General features: G+C 42.1%; 1 protein-coding gene across 8 annotated transcripts in view; it reads right to left on the reverse strand.

The window, feature by feature from the left end:
* Ttll5 (tubulin tyrosine ligase like 5) overlaps positions 1-17,503 on the reverse strand; it is a 316,364-nt gene that overhangs the window by 59,214 nt on the left and 239,647 nt on the right. The gene's annotated exons all lie outside the window — the stretch shown is intronic.

The following is a 17,503-nucleotide window of genomic DNA, read 5'->3' on the forward strand; positions in this document are numbered from 1 at the left end:
TATGCAGACAGATAGTGAGGTTAAGCTTAACAGCCTAAGTTGTATGGTAATAACAATAAGCTTGTCTTCTGGATAGTTAACAACCTAAGTTTGCAGACCAAAATTAGAGAAAAAGGAGGGCTGCAAGGAAATCCAACATTTTGCCCTAGCCTTCTAAGGTCAATTAAGACTCAGGACATATGAGAACTTGTACTATAATGTCATGTAACTCAGTAGTGTCCCAAATTTTCTGATCAAGGAGATTATGGGGCCAAAGAGGAAAGTGATCGATGATGTAGAGTGTGCCTAAGGAGAGTCACATGGAGAGAAAACATTCTCTCAGGCTTTCACAGAGAGCACACTGGCCAAGCAATGGCCGTGACTCATCCACATAGCTGACACTGACAAAGGTTCTACAATCTGAGGTACAGGATCTCAGGATAAATCCTGAGGGGATTTCACTGACCTTATCAGACCCAAAAGCTACAACTCTTGTTGCATAGGTCCTGCTTTACCTTGGTCTTAACCATCCAGCAGAAAAGTATAAAAACGAAATATAAGTAAAGCCATGCTGTTATGTTGAGCTGTAGGGGACTCAGGTCAACAATTTCTGACACTGCCAGTCAAGCAGAAGACCCAATACTATTATGGGCTACTGGACTCTTTTATAACATTTTGCTGAGTTTACACACCTATAATATTCAAATAACGGAACTTAACAAAAAAAGGGGATATAGATGTATGTCCATTTTGTATCTGTGTATTCAAAGTGGTTAGGATAGATATATAGTTACACTCTTAATGAATAGAGTGATTTGTTGTAACGGTGTTTGTAAATAGGATATCATATCCGCATCTTGTACAGCAATTAACCACTAGGAAGAACGTATGCAATGTGTTAATTATTGAAACTGTCCTACCAATTTGATTTGAAACTGTCTCACTGCTATTTATCAATAAAATTATGGCAAAAATAAAAATAATAAATTCTACAGAGCAAAAAATAAATAAATAAATGAATACTAGAAATGGGAGTACAGAGCAAAACTGACTTGAAGCTTGATGAGACACCAGCCCACTGCAGGGCTCTGAGCTCCGGTGCTACTTCCGGCAAGTGCAAAAGCCAGAGTTCAATCCCTGCTTCCGCGCCACTCCCCCCCCCCAAAAAAAAAATAAAAACACAAAAAGAAGCGCTTCCCTGGAATTCTAGTATCACCTTGTTGGCCTAAAAATTAAGTGTTTAATTTAAGACTATACACTTGCAAACACTTTGCAAGTCAAATTACTACACAAGTACAAGTCACTCTGTGAATACAAGAGCAACACCAGAGTATTTCTGCTGGGCCACAGGCCTACAGATAAAGGCTAAAAAATGATTAGCTAAACATCACAAATGTCCCATCTATCTGTAGTTAAAGATGTGAAAGTATAGTTCCTCAAAACTATAATTCCTACAAGTTATAGGTTAAAAATTCCCACAACTTGCTTATTTGATTAAAAATACTGTTTGTAACAAAACCAGTTTTTGTGTGTGTGTTACAAATGTCATTACTGGCCCTTCACTACTTTCAATATGCATGTATTATAAAAATGAAAATGTGAAGATGTATGAAAAGAAAAAATAATGTAATTGACAACATACATAGTACTTTTTCTTTCTTTCTTATTTTTTTTTTTTTTTTTGAGATAGGGGCTCAACCATGTAGCCCAGGTTGGCCTCAAATTTGGGGGGATCCTCTTGCCTCAGCCTCCTAAGTACTGAGATTATAAAAAAGGGGCCACCATACCTGGCTACACAGTATTTTCTACTTTTTGCTAAAGGATATCCTGGGGACAGGGATATAGCCAGCAGCACAAGTGCCTGCCTGGCAAGTGTAAGGTCCTGAGCTCAATTCCCAGTACCAAAATAAATAAATAAAGGATATCCTGAAATCAACTTTTATCTGCAGATGCAACATGTGGAGAGATGGCAGAAATGGCATTTCTGCATGGACAGGCATGATGCTTTTAATAAACATTCACCTTCTAGACAGACGTCACTGGTATTACTTTTGTCCCTTAAGAATCATATTGTTTCAGATTTAAAAGATGAATTAGAGGGCTGGTGAGGTGGCTCAGTGGTCTAAAGCACCTACTTGGAACAAGCTTAGCAAAGCACAGGGACCACAGTTCAGTCCTCCAGCACCACATGCCAGCCAGCCTGCCCCCTGGTGGGCTGAGCTGGCCACACACACACACACACACACATACACACATAAATAAAATTTAAAAAAAATTAAAAAAAAATTAAAGATGAATTAGATAGCTTCAGAAAAATGTCAACCTACCCTTCTCTGCTCACACCTTGGGACGTTCCATTTCTGAGGAGCGAGTCCATGGCTCCTGGCTAGGCAGACGAGGGGAAATCTAAGGCGCGTAGGTGCGGTTAGGGTACACAGCTGAGACTCTTGACAAAGAACAAAGGGAATGCAGGGCACAGGGTCTGTGCACTCTTGAGCTCTCTGACCCTCAGAGGGATGACGTCAGGAGAGCAGCACTGGTGAGCGTGTACATGTGGGAAGGGTCCCACGGTGTGTGTCAGTTTCCCATGGCAGGGCTCCAAGAGCCCTGCCTGCTCCAGCCAACCTCCTCTAAAACAAGCCCTTTCTTTTCACCTGCTGTTTCTATATCTGAGGGCCTCAGAACTTGGGAGAGAGATGCAGGAATGGGTACCACAGGCTGCTCTTTCCATTTTTACCATTACACCTACTAAGCACTCTTCGCTGTGAGATGCCTCACCTGAGGGGTGGCGATCAGAACTCAGCATGAAGGCTGAAAAGCACTGAATAGAACTGTAAGAATCATGACACAGGGCGATAGCAACGGAGATAGCTTGGTGGTCAGAGCACAAGTGCATGTACCCGAGTTCGATTGCTGGTATCACATGCCATACTATTCTCAGAACCATGGCACACTGTGCAGGTCACCGAAACTGGGCGTGGTGGTGCGCACCTGTAATCTCAGCACTGGGGAGGCTGAGGCAGGCGGATCACTAGGAGTCCAAGATGTGTAGTAAAACGCTGTACCAAATACATAAAGCAATAAAAAATAAAAATAATTTTAAAAAGAATCATGACACTGGATAAAAAGTGGGAAAACAAAAATGAGGCCCAAAAGATACCAGAACTATCTCTGTTGAACCATCCATAAACAACTTCCCTGGGTAGGTAGTACAGGAGGGGAGGAAACTATTATTAATAAAGAACTCTTTGAAATTAAAATATCCTTTATTGAGGTATATAGTTTGATGATGCAACAGAATTGCCACTGGTAAGACTAGTCAATCACCTTTTCATGGAAGTCACTTAAACATGAACATCTCCAAATCAAGTTTTTCTTTTCCTTCTTTTAAAAAATATCTTTCCGGGACAGCTAAATACAAAAAGAGTATCTAAATACAAATGAATAAATGAAAAGAGCAAGTTTAAAACAGTATAGGAGCTCGTACTTGTGTAAATAAAAAGAAAACACATCTGCATATACAGATCCACATGTTGGTATTTACACAGAACAACTGGAAGCATATGCGGAAACTAGCTTATTTCCGTGGAGAAGGATTGGTCTGCTGGGGGCACAGTAGGAAGAAGGCTACTCCTACTACTATTTACTATATACATTTGCATCTTTTAAATTTGTACAGAGTATGTGATTATTACATAGATAAATTAATTATTCAAAAAAAGGGGCTGTCAAGTTCTAGTGACACCAAAGCAGCTAAAAGTTAGTTCTGAGCACAATCCAAAATAGTCACAGAGCGGGTGGAAGAAGGAGCTCACTGTTCAGCACCAGCCATGGAACCAGATGAGCTCACCAGCGAAAGGCAGAGTGACAAAGGTAAGCAGAGAAAAGGAGGATAGTTCAGTCAGATGTGCCTGGGCTCAGATGTGGGGCTTGTTGCTCCCAGCAGGACAATCTTTTCAAGTTGCTTAACCTCTCTGAGCTTCAGTTTTTCTCATAAAGAACATTATAACTACTTTGCTCTATTGCTGGAGATTAAATGAAGGTCTAGCACTAGCATTCAGTGAGAGTTTCTTGAAATAAAATATTGGGCACACAACAGATACTCAACAAATGCGCATCCTTCCCCAACTTCTACAGGTTTATTTTTTAGTTTTGGTGCAGAGCACTGGGCTTCCAGCTTGCTAGGCAAGCATGCTACTGCTGAGCCAAATCCCCAGCCCTTCAAACTTCTTCTTCAGTTTATCAATTAACCAAAGGACACGGATGACATACAAGCCTACTTATCAGTAAGCACTCATGAAGGGTAGCTGGTGCTGTATGTTTTCAATGATGGTGCTCACTAGCTGTGAAGGTCAACTCCTCTTCCAAATGCTTATAGAGTTGCCTCTGTCTGCCCCACCATGGTTAGCAGCTTCTATTTTGCTTTACAGCCACTTACGTGTGCACTTTTCCTCCCTTTTCACAACACACATTGGAAATGCCTGGACTTGAATACGTTCAATTTTTGTGCCACCCACAGTGCCTTGTACAATGGCCAGGTGCCTAATGAACATTTACTCCATGAATGAAAAAAACCCAGTATGCTAAATATTCATTTTTTTAGTAACAACTAAATTCTTATACAAGACAATGTATACATACGTATTTACACATAGGTGGAATCCTGTAGCAGGACCATCCTTGGAGTTTGAAGAGTACCTAATGTCCACCTCGCACGCAGTCGTAATACAAGGAAAACTTCTGCTGCTCTCACACAAAGATGAATTTACCTTCCACATGCAAAACTTATGGTAGCAGATATGTACTGATGTTCAAGAAAGATTACAGTTTATTTCAAGCAACAAAGCTGAGTCAGGAGAAGCCATGCTTAGGCTAGTGCCCCTTGCTGGAATACCCACACTTCTCCCTTTCTTCCTGATAATACTATTCTGATTCTGTTTTGGTAATAATGTGTGCTTAGCTAAGATGAAATTTTATTTTGTATTCTTTTCCTTGTACCTAGGGATAACCAGGAGATGCAGTTTTGGCCAACACAATGTAAAGAAAAATTTTTGGGTTTGATTTTAGGAAAGCTCTTTAAAAGCAGAGGCAAACGCAGCCAGTTTGCCCTTTGCCCTTACTCTCCTTCCCACTGCAAAACAGACAGCTTGCCAGAGGTAGGAACAGGACAGAAGCTCTTCTCGGAGGACTGCAAAGGACAGAGACTGAGGCGCACAGATTTCTGGACACACCAGGGATCTGGGAAAGTCTATCTCTAGGTCTCTAGGTTTATGGGGTCGGAAGTCTGTAAGTTGTTTAACCCCTTGATGGGGCGGGAGGATGTCTTAGTTACTTTTTCTCATTGCTAAGACAAAATACCTGACACCCAAAGTTAAAAGAGGAAAGGTTTATTTCAGCTCTCAGTTTATAGAGGTTTTAGTGCATAACTGGATAGCTCCAAGGCAGGTGGGGTGGCATGGCAGAGGGGCAATGCAGAGCAGAAGCAGTCCACGGCAGGCAGAAGGCAGCAAAAGCAAGCCAGGGACAAGACAAGCCTCTTTCGGTCCCTCACATCTTAGTCAGGATAACTGTCCTTAGGACAAGTAGCACACCCTTAGTCATAGCATCCTCAGTCCTAGTATTGCACCGTGAATCAATCCCAGGGTCACATACCCTAGATCGAGCCATGTCTGAAAAGCCCCACCTGTGGCTGCATGAGGCTTCAGAGGGCCACCTAGACACAAGTCATAACAGAGGAGCTCCTGTTACACACAGACATAATGAATTCTGATAGGAGAACTGATTCACAATCTACCACAGATTCAAGATTGCTATAGATCAATTGCAAATAGGAAGGGGACTAAGAGATGGGGTGGGCAAGCATAAAAGAATTAAGATGTGTTACATACATGTACATGCCCCATGATGCATGTAATCATTATGTACTGCAAACACGTACTACTAAAAATAAAAATACATAGACATGTACTGCATCCCAGAAAGCAACTCTTCCTTTCAAGTCCAGTAAAAAGCTTCTGAGTTGGGACTTGTGGTTTGGTGACCACGCTCTGACACACTGAATCAACAACAAAATGATTATGGTTATATTCCATCTGAAACAGAAGAGTTAGTAATGAAGACAAGAGCCAAGTTCCCACCAAAGCACAGGTTAACTCGGGTGGGAGTTGTTCAGGCAATCAAGTGATAGCACCAGTCCAGCAAAACACTCAGGCAATTGTTGCAAGCAGACTTCCAGGGGATGTACGTAGGCCAGTGGCAGAAGTCAGTCTCCCCAGGACGCCCCATACTGTGTATTGGCCTAATTCTGTAACTGTACCAACTACCGATCAAGTGAATTGTTTTGGCCTAATAGTCACTCCTAAAAGGACATAAGAGCTAGATGAAACCCTCAGTCCACAATTTCTAAGAAGTCTGAGGCACGGATATGCAGGATGACATGGGGACAGTGGCTCTGCTGTTAGCAGTGAGTGTCTTGGAAACAACAGAGATGAATAAGCGCTGTCCTCTACTTCAGACCCGGGCAACATCTGTATGGCTCTTGCTGCTTTGGTGGGTGTGGGAAAGAGCCACACTATAGCAAGGAGACTCAGAAAACCACAGTTTGAGGGTTGGCTTAGCCCCAGGCAAAAGACTGGAAAGGCCCTCCTTCCCCCACAATAGAGGGGTGCTCGTGGGTGGGAAGGAGGAATTTCTGATAGACAGAACCCAGACTGCAACTTGGAAGGTTCCAAGGAAGCAAGATGTGGGCTCTCTTATTAGAAAGATAATACTGTTGGGAGATTAAATTCTGGGAGGGTTTTTAAAAAAATTCCTTCTAGAAAAACACTCCTTTTAGCCTTCACTTAGGCTTGCTGGTGATGGAGCAGAACTGGATGGCTCTTTGTAATATGATAACTCTGTAAATTCATTTTTTTCTGAAAATGAAAGAAGATAAAGTGGTAAATGCTAACCTCTACTTGAGTAGGTCAATGTCTCTTTGTGCGCCTTCTCCTCTGATTTCAGAGGAGCAAACTTTTCTAGGCATCATTCTCCCGTTAGATTTTGATCTACTTTGGATAAAGTTCCTATTACACGGTATACAAAGCCACTTTTCGTATGTTTCTCTCTGGCACCTGAAGTATGAGGAGGGTTCATTTTCTTGAGCACGCAGGCCACTAATAACTCACCTGACCACAACAGGCTGAGAGCTGATCGCTGCAAGAACACATTACAACTCTGATACAGCCCTACGATGCAGAGTCAACATAACCTCAGAGCCAGGGCGAGGGCGAGGGCGACGGCGAGGGTGGCTGTGTCTATTTTGGCAAAAGGAAGCTTCCAAAAGGCCTTGTTTCATACTGTATGGAGTTCTTGGCTGTCTTCCACTCACAATGTTTGTCAGCTGGGACAAGACTAGGGGCTGAGCAAAAGAAACAGAATTTTTGCAGTAACAAAGCACTGGACAGTGCTGTAGCTTGGATGAGGATGGACCAGACACTCAGAAGTTGCTACTGTTCATATAGACAGGTCAACTGCGCAAATACCAAAACAGGCCACTAAGCTGTAAAAGATGCTGGAAGCCCTCCCATTTAAAAAAAAAAACAAAAAAACAGTAAAAGCTTTACCTTTAGAGAGTAAAATAAAAGGTCTTTCTACTACAAATAACCTATTCTAAAGAATGTAAACACAGATGCTTACCTGACTAGGAAAACTTTAAAACTATCACAGGGACCAGCTGAAGCCAGTGTGCTTTAGACAGTCCTTAAATTAGTTAATGCGCTAACATCTGAGGAGCAATGAAGATAATTAAAACCAGATATTCAAATATACTCACAAGCTCAGAATCACTCATCTGACCAAATGGAAGGCACCATTAAGCAGTCTCAGATTTTCAGTTACTATTGAGATTCTTAAACTGATTTTGGTTTGAGTAGGGGACAGGACCTAAGAAGTATAACTACAATGTGGGTGCCTCAGGCCAGGCCTGCTGTCCATGACGGTAAGACCCAGCGGCAGTCGCCTGAAGACACCACACAGAAGGCCTCCCCTTACCAGCAGCCCCACTGCCCAGCTAATCCAGAACCTGTCAGGCTGCACGGCAGACACTGATGTTCTGATGGCGACTCAGGCTCCGCTCTGCTCCCCATTTCTTGCCTGCCTGCCTCAGGGCCCAGCACCACGCGCACATGGATTAGATGTGCACCTGAATGCTCAGCAGATGCAGGATCTTCCCTTTCAAACACTAATTTCTTTAATATGTATTCATTGGAGAAAGGAAAAGTGCAATCATGCCTGATTCAACTCTCAAAGATAAACCTGTCAACCTCAGGACATTTGTCTACGTCTGTGACTTACTTTCTTGTATGTGTATGTATTTCAGTGGGTGCAAAAAAAGGATCATGACCTCAATGTTTTAAGGCCTGTTTTTTTTTTTGTTGTTGTTGTTAAAAACCTGTCTTGAATATTTTTATTCATATCTATAAAAGTAGATCCAGATTGCTGTTAATGCTGATTTCTTCCGTTGTTATTTATCATAATTTTCTTAATCAACCACCAATAACAGAATGTTATAAATCGATACAATAAAGCAACTCTATGCTTGTTAATAAAGATGTCCATAATAGAATTTTGGATGACAAAAAAAAAGGAAGAACACCCAAATCTTATATTGTTTTGATCTTTGAGAATGTAGTAAAAACCATGATATTCATATATTTTTGCATATGCTGGGTTATCTTAAAAATCATTGCCTTGAAGTAGAATAACTAGATCCGAAGCTTGGGAACTCTTTCATACGTGGTTTCTGCAAGCACTCCCAGGCTGCCCCTCACAGGACACCCCCACTTACATGTCTGCAGCACGCCTGGGAGATTATCCTTCCGACATTAGGAGGAAGCAGTTCGTTTCCCATGTAGAACTGGATCACAACATTGTGCTGCTGCTCCTATTTTCATTTAATTTTATGAGACATTTCTGTCTTGATCAACATGTTATCAGCCTACACAGATGTTATTCTAAAGACTATTCATTCTATTCTGAAATTACTCATCATTTTTACTCTCTTTGGTCCTTGTCTCTCTAGCAATTGTGAACAAACTAATTTGAATACTACTTTTGTTCAAGGAAGTAGCTAATTCATATTTTATGAGCCTGGACATTCTTCTAGGATACTTTTTAAAATGCCATTTTAACCAACTTCTGCTTCTGGAGCAGGTGCTTTAACTAAAACTTCCAAGTTGACATTACAACACTGTACTCACTTAAGGTTAAAATACTTTGTCTTAGAAGGATTTTTTTTGTCTTTTTTGGCTAGCTCAAGCTGCCTTAAGGGCAGGTCTGGTGCAACTTGTGGAGCTGGGAATTGAACTGTGGTCCCCTGCATCTGACTGAGTTTGCCCAAGCAGGTGTTTTAAACAACTGAGCTAACCCACAAGCCCTCGCATTGTCTTACAAAATATGCGTATCTGAGTTCACTGAAGCATTAATCTCAATAGCCAAGATGTGGAGGTAGCCTTAGGTCACTGATGGATGAATGATAAAGAAAAGGGAGTGCACCCATACCATTGTGTATTATACAGTCTTAAACAGAAGGAAGCCTTGCCATGTGACAATACAGACAAGCCTCAAAGACACTACGCTAAGTGAAATCAAGCAATTACAAAAAGATAAATCCTTTAATAGTCTACTTCATGAAGTACACAGTTATCAAATTCATTGAAACAGAAAGAAAAATGGGAGTTGCTGAGGGGGCAGGGGAGGAATAGAGGAGCAAGAAACAGAATTGTTCAATGAGTCTAATTTCAGTTGTGCAATATGGACAAGTTCCAGAGATCTGCAGGACAACAATGTGCTGAGGCTAAGGATATTATACTGCATATTTAAAAATTGGTCAGAGGGTAGACTGATGCTATATATCTTGTACCACAATGAGGGAAAATATACTAAAGAGTGATAAACTCACATTGAGCTTCTGTATGGGTCAGATGGCTCTAAACACTGTTACACACATGTAAAAGCTCCACACAAGGAATGCAAACATTACGCATCAAAACCATGTATTAATAAAAAATAAACACTTCATTAACCACTGAATCCTCCCAAACATTGGAGGCAAGTCATATGGTCACCCCCACCTACAGAAGAAACCAGAGCACAAAAATACCAAGTAATTTGTCCATAACTGTGTAACTTTTGAGTGGTTAGCTGGATCTACACGAGGGTAAGAGCTCCATGGGACTAACTCACGCCTCTACTTAGGTCACACTTGCTCTATTTAAAAACAAGTACAAATCTCAAATCAAATCTTCTTTCCAAAGCAAATTTAAAACAAATTAAGTATTGTACCCAACTTTTGTCAGATACATATAAACCCCCCCCAACAAAAAACTGTCATAAGCAAATCTGTGATTTTTTTTTTTTCTTTTTCTTTGTGGTACTGGAGATTGAACTCAGGACCCCGCACTTGCCAGGCAAGCACTTATTCTACTGAGCTATCTCCCTGGCCCTTTGATAATTATTTTAAAAGATACAGTATGCATATGTACGTGCCTCCATCTGGATCTGCATGTTGTTTTGCATATCCTTCATCCAAATGCTTGGGAAGAAAAATGTTTCAGATTTCAATATACTTTTTTTTTTTTTTTTGTATTTTAGGGAAAGGTCTACAGGGTGTTCAAGGTCTCACTACAAGACTGGATTTGTAGTGATTCTTCTGCTTACAGCCTCTTAAGTGCTGGGATTATAGGTGTGCGCCACCATGCCCAGTCTCAATTGCCATCTCAGCACGCCCCGGGGGCAGAGCCGGTACAGCAGTCATGAAGATCAAACCTCTGGCCCCTGCGCCTGCTTGCAGGCACTTTAATCCACTAAGCTATTTGGCTGGCCCTCAGATTTCAATATACTTGCACATACAGAGAGTTATCTTGAAGAAAGGATCCAAGTCTAAACATAAAATTCATTCTGTCTTACATACAGCTTATATGGATAGCCTACAGGTAACTTCATACAATATTTTAAATAGTTTTATTCATGAAACAAAGACATGTAGTCTTTTTTTTCATTTATGTGTTTGGTACAGGATCTCACTATGCAGCTCAGACTCACAGTGATCCTCCTGTTTTCAGCCTCCCCAGTGCTGGGATTATAGGCGTGCACCACCACATCCTGTTTCCAGGCCAGGCTGGGGATCTTGTGTTTCCAGGCAAGTGCTTAGACTACTAAGCTATCTCCCCAGCCCCCCAGCCCCCCAGCCCCTGCAGCTGCCTTCTTTATGGTGCTGTTATTGTTTTTATAAGCAGAATGTATTCATTAGGGGAAAGAAAGCTCCTGTCCTATAGGGGGACAGAAGAGGGTCGGGAGTCAGTTACCCTGGGAAGCTGTTTCTTCCAGGGATTTTTAGAGTAAAACCATGTGGTGAGGCGGGTCTATGGTAGAGAACATGGGTACTCATGATGGGCATGGGGTGGGACAAAACTATAAGCAACCAAGAAAGTTACAAGCACCACGCTCAGGTAAAACTGATTAAACTCAAGACCAAATGAGGAAGCAAGTCAAGTAGCAAGGAGGCATGAATACAGGACAGGGGCTCTTCTTGTTGGGGGTTGGGTTAGTGACTCTTTTGGGTTCTTTCAAGATGACTGATACCAATTTAGAATATTAATCCCTGATGATCATCCCCATGGAAGTAAGTGACTGCATTTGTTCACTCTTTTGTCTTGAGATCTGGCCCACAGGAGTGCCTGCCTCTTCCAAAATTTCAAGGTCACCTCGTCTTCCATATTGTCTCCTCCACGGCCTAACCTTGTCTGACTGCCTACACTATTTCTATCTAATTTAGCTGCCTACATTTCCCCCCCCCCAAAGAAAAAGTAACCCAAACTGCCCTGAGGGAACAATGGGCGGTGCCAGCTCCCTTCTCAAGGCACTTATTTATTTATCTATCTATTTAGGGGTACTGGGAATCAAACTAGAACCTTGCACTTGCCAGGCAGGCACTGTGCCACTGAGCTATCTCCCCAGCCCCTTAAGACATTACTTTAGTATTGAGGTAGGTGGTTTAATGTCTAGGCCTAAGTCTACATACGTGTAGGGAACACTTCTTTTGCTACAGCGCATGAGCGTTGAAGAGAATGGTGAAGACACCTGAAAATACCTTTCCAAGCAAAGAGTTTCACAGGTGTTCACAAGTGCATGTTGAATGCAGGAAATACAGCTTGAAATGTATGTAGTAATAATTAAAGGCTAGTATTTATTGGAAACCTTATTGTCAGAAACGCAGCATACAGCATGCCAACCAATGGCTTGAGATGCTGGAGACTGACAGATCTAAAGTCAAATCCCTGTCCTTCCATTTATTATTAATGTGGCCTTGAGAAAGTTGCATAAATGATGCTCTGCTTTTTCAGTGAAATAACACAAATAAAATGCTTGAGTTAGTAAGTGACATTTAGTAATGCATAGGTATACATTATCATCTCCATACCAGAAGGAAAATGAGGTTCCAAAAAAGTTCAAATAACTTGTCTCAGGTCATCACTGGACAGGGCTAAGATTTACACCAAGCATTATCTGATTCCAAAGTCTGTCCAGAATACATATTTCCAAAACAACGGAAGTGGAGTTTTACATGTATTATTTAATGTATTTCAACATATTCTTATTAGGTAAGAGCAAAAGAGTTTGGTTTGGCAAAATATACTAAATTAAATGGCTTAGTAATAACTCAAAGCTCAAAATTAAGTGATATATGAGTTCTAATAAAGGTCAGGAGAAAAACAAAATAGACTAAAAGAACTAATAAACAAAGGAAAACAAAGAAGCAGTAAGTTAGCCCTGGAGTCCACGTGCTCCAGGATGTCAGCACACATCTTCTCCTTGCTGGCCCCAGTGAGGCCCCAGTGACGGTCCCCTCTCAGGTACCATCACAAAGCCCTGTGAGGACAGCCTGTGGCCAGTTGCTGGAACACAGCAGCGCACATGTTGTTATTGCTGGCCGCCTGGATAGAGTGCGGTGTCTGCTGAATTTCTTTTGTTTCCCCTCCTCCACAACCCAAACACAGCAACTGAAGGTCTGGAGAAACAGTATTCTTTCCTGCAGGGGGGCCAAGTTTTTCTAGACACATATGCAATGAACTTTTAGGGACCAAATAACAAGAGTCAGTGGGGTTTCTGTGGGACTCCCTTCCATACCTGTGGAGCCCTGCATGCGTGCACATCCCACTGGCAGAAAGCTCATGACCTAGCGCACTGGACATGTTCCCAGCACATGGGAAGCCCCCTTGCAGGAGCTGCTGGCAGCCAGGGCAGAGGGACGTTAGTCCCTGTCGGCTTTCCTGAATCTAGGTTAGTCTGGCAAACTTGAGTGCGGCACAAAAGGGAAGTAAAGGGCAGATGGGAAAAGGGATGAGGAGCTCAGGATGCAAATTTAGCCTACCTTGAATTATTTACTCATATTTGAAAGTTAAGTCTACTAAAAATTGAAAAGCTGTGGAGAAGAATGGAACTGGTGAAGAGCTAAGATGTATTTAAAGTTTCTCTACTCTTTCCTGCTGTTAAAAGAAAGTTGGGCACTTTGGGGATGGCTACCAAAGTGTCCTTATTTTTCTGCTTTTTGGGTTCAATGAGGCAGAGAAGAGAGTGGGAGGGAAGGCTGGGGGAGTGGGTTGAGAGCAGAAGTTTAACAAAGGATCATTTTTACAGAAACTACTGAGTAATCGCTCTGCCCAGAGCCAAGAATAACATCAGCTCAGTGTCGCCAATTAGAATCAGGTCAGCGGGGCCCTGCAGTGGTGCAGCCCTCCTCGCCGAGCTCAGCATGCACTGCTACTCACGCTGATGTCACCAGCAGTCACAGTCCCCCAACTCAGCTGAAAGAAAAGGGGTTTTGCTTTTTCCTTTAGGGCAGGAAGCCAGAAGGCCAAGGAAGCAAGGAGGGCGCAGAGAGGAGACTCTGTGGGATTTATTAATCTACAACAGATCCATCTACCATCTCCAAACCCCAGTACTTTGGCACGGTCCACAAGCCTCCAGAGGCTCACTTTACATGAATCACTATATGAGAGTACCTGGATCCAAATTCGGAGCACATCAGCACCTATGAAGTGGTGGGTGTTACTGATAAAATAAAAAAGGGAGGCATCTGTCCCATTACTCATCTCTGCCAACCCAAAGACCTGAATCCAGGAGCTATAATTACCGAGCAGAATAAATCCTGAGAAAAAGGAGGAGCAAGAAAGTACTTTTTTTTTTTTTTTTTTTTTTTCAGTACTAGGGATCAAACTCAGGGCCTTGAGCTCACCATGCAGGCCCTTATTCCAGCCCAAGAAAATATTCTGATAATTTATTTATGAGGCTGTGGTAGAGTGGGTGAAAAAGGTGGCAACGAAGTTCCTATAAAATGCCTCAGATGTTATAAAGGCAGCACAAAGATTTAACATAGCTCATCTCCCTTCCAAAGACATGAGGAAAAAGTGATGGTTCTCCGAGTGCAGCTGCCAGAAAAGTAGGCTTAGTGTCCTTTGGGACTTGTGCAACACTGAAATGACTGAGTTCTCAACATCCTGGAGAAGAAAGTGCCTTCTTAAAATTAACACCTGAAACAAACTGGGTATCTAGGTGCTCAGACTGGAGGCAAAATGGTGAACAGCAAGCATGGTGGCGTATGCCTGTAATCCCACAACTTGGGAGGCTGAGGCAAGAGGATCACCCTCAGTTTGAGGCCAGCCTGGGCTAAGCAGTTCAAGAATGCATGACAAAAAAATGCAAGAGAGGGCCGGGGAGATGGTTCAGTAGAATAAGTACTTCCCTGTCAAGTGCAAGGGTCTGAGTTCAATCTCCAGTTCCGCAAAAAAAAAAAAAAAAAAAAAAGCAGGAGAATTTTCTTTGAGTATAATGGGAGGTTACACGATACTACCCCAAATATTTACGAGGAAATCACTATGTGAAAGATGCTATTTATAAAAAATAATCAGTATATATAATTTGAATAAAATGCGCCCTTAGAATCCTATTCCCCAAACAGGGTTTTCTTAAGGATTAATGCTAGGTAAATATGATTTCAACTGTACTCACTATTTTCAAACATGCAGTTGGCTGAATTGCTAATGACCTGTACTTGAGAAAAATAAGTCTGGGGCCAGCCAAATAGCTCAGTGGATTACAGTGCCTGCAAGCAGGCACAGGGGCCCAGGATCCCCTGGACCTGCTATACTAGCCCTGTCCCCAGGGCACGCTGAGACAACAATTGAGACTGGGTGTGGTGGTGTGTGCCTGTAATCCCAGCTCTTGGGAGGTTGTAAACAGGAGGATCACTATGAGTCCGATCTAGTAGTGAGACCCTGAACACCCTGTAGATCCTTCCTTAAAATACAAAAAAAAAAAAAAAAAAAAAAAAAAAAAAGAGAGAGAAAAATAAGTCCAAAATGAAAATTCATTAGAGAAACACCATCTCTAGCTGAAGATTAACCCAAGAACAGAAATGCAGAATACACTGAGAACATAAAACAGGCTTTAATCAATAATTTGGACAATTATAATGGTCTAGTTTAACAACTCTGAAATAAAGTGCTCTAAAATACTAAATATTCTTTGTGTTAGAAAAGTTAAAGTCCAAGCTGGGCATGGTGGTGCATGCCTGTAATCCCAGCACTAAGGAGGCTGAGGCAGGAGGACTGCTGTGAGTTCGAGACCAGCCTTGTGTGACAGAGTGAACTCAGGACCAGCTTGCACTGCATAGTGAGAGTCTGTCTCAAAAAAGGCAAAAAAAAAAAAAAAAAAAGTTAAAAAAATCTTGTTATCTTGTTAGTTGTAAGCCTTTTAAACTAACAGAATTTATTTTCTTTAGCTCTCCTCCTACAATCCTAAAGCTTAACCATTACTAATGTTTACCTAAATCAGTTGTGGTTTAGGAGAAAGGAAAAAAATAAAATGTTATACATATATATCAAAAATCATGATGAATGATTTTTTTCTTCTCTCTCCAGGAGACAAGAGATAACTCCCTTCTTGGGAGTTCTGCCTCCTCCCTCAGACAGATATTCTGACAGATTCTAAAAAACATATTTTCCATATACTTCATAATTCAGTGAAACTAAACCAGCATAATCCTCAGTGAAAAAAAAAAGCCCTCCATACGAGAACAGCAGTGCTCTGAATTTTCAAAGGAATGTGAGTTGCTGGAAGCTAATCAAAAGCATGAGAGGGGCTTAAAAATGAAGCAGTTTCTAAAAGTGAAAATCAGCAAAACTGTCTCTCCTTCCCCAAAACTTTAGTGTTCTGCGAACAATACCTTGTATTTTTGAAAACCATCCACCACGTCAAGGTACCTTGTATGTGGCTGGAAAGGGACCAAGGGCCTGAACCCATGAGGGCCACAGCTAGGCCTGACGGGAGGGAGCAAGCTGCGCGGGGATGTCTCCACCTCCCTGAGACTGAGTCAGCTGGCACTCGAAGGGGCAGGAAGTTCGGAACTTTAAAAAGGTTCAAGAAATGTCCACAGATGGTAAAAACAAAACAAAACTCTTAAGATACACATAATGAAAATATAAACTGACTTACTTCTACCAGCCCAAAGTGTCTCTGTGACAAAAGGTGGTCAAACGAAATGCCATTTTCCATGCTCTCCTGATTTAAAAGTCTGGATTTTTCACCAGTATAAGCGTGTTTAAAAAATTACTTCACAAATATCTACAATTACCATTTCTCTACGAAGATGCATCAATCCACCGAGCACACAGCACAGAGGATTAAGTGATGAGCCATGGTGAACAAGCACATGGCCGCATTCTGTCGTATGCAGTTGTTGAAAAGGTAAGTAAAGATATAGGGGATAAGGGTAACTGATTTACTTAAAGGATAAAACAACTTTGGGAAATATCCCCTCTCTGAATAAAGATGAATTCTGCATAAACTGCTGCAACCGGTTTTTATGAAATAAGCAAATAGCAAGAGTTCAAATTGTTACAAGGTATTTCTCCTACAACCAAGGACCAGGTGAGCCCCAAGACAAGGGTTAATTCAGCTCAATAAGCTTCCTGTGGAATACACCAGCTGACTCTTTTTTTGAAATGTATTGGCACAGGGTCTCACTACGCAGTTCAGACTCATAGAGATCCTCCTTTCTCAGCCTCCCCAGTTACAGAGGGACTACAGGAGTGTGCTGCCATGCTGGGTCTCATGCCGGCTCAGCACACCGGGGGCAGGGCTGGCACAGCATGTGGCGCAGGGGATCAGGACTGAACCCCAGTCCTTGCACTTGCCTAAGCAGGTGCTTAGTCTGCTGAGCTATCTTGCTGGCCGACACTAGTGGATTCTAATGATAACCCGAGAGCATAAAGAAAAATTAACTCTTGGTGGCCAGTCCATTTTTGGGAGATCGTCCTTCCTCCATGCTGGAGCTACACTGATGGAGTGGCATTATGCGCAGCTCCTCACACATATTCCTCAGTAGCTTCTGTGCTCCACAAACATCACTGTCTAGGGAACAGCACTTGTGTGGAAGTCCCACAATAGCGAGGATGTTTGTGTGGATGGTCACGGTTACAGCCCC

Source organism: Octodon degus, unplaced genomic scaffold, assembly GCF_000260255.1.
Source record: "Octodon degus isolate 3935 unplaced genomic scaffold, OctDeg1.0 scaffold00007, whole genome shotgun sequence".
NCBI classification, from domain to species: domain Eukaryota; kingdom Metazoa; phylum Chordata; class Mammalia; order Rodentia; family Octodontidae; genus Octodon; species Octodon degus.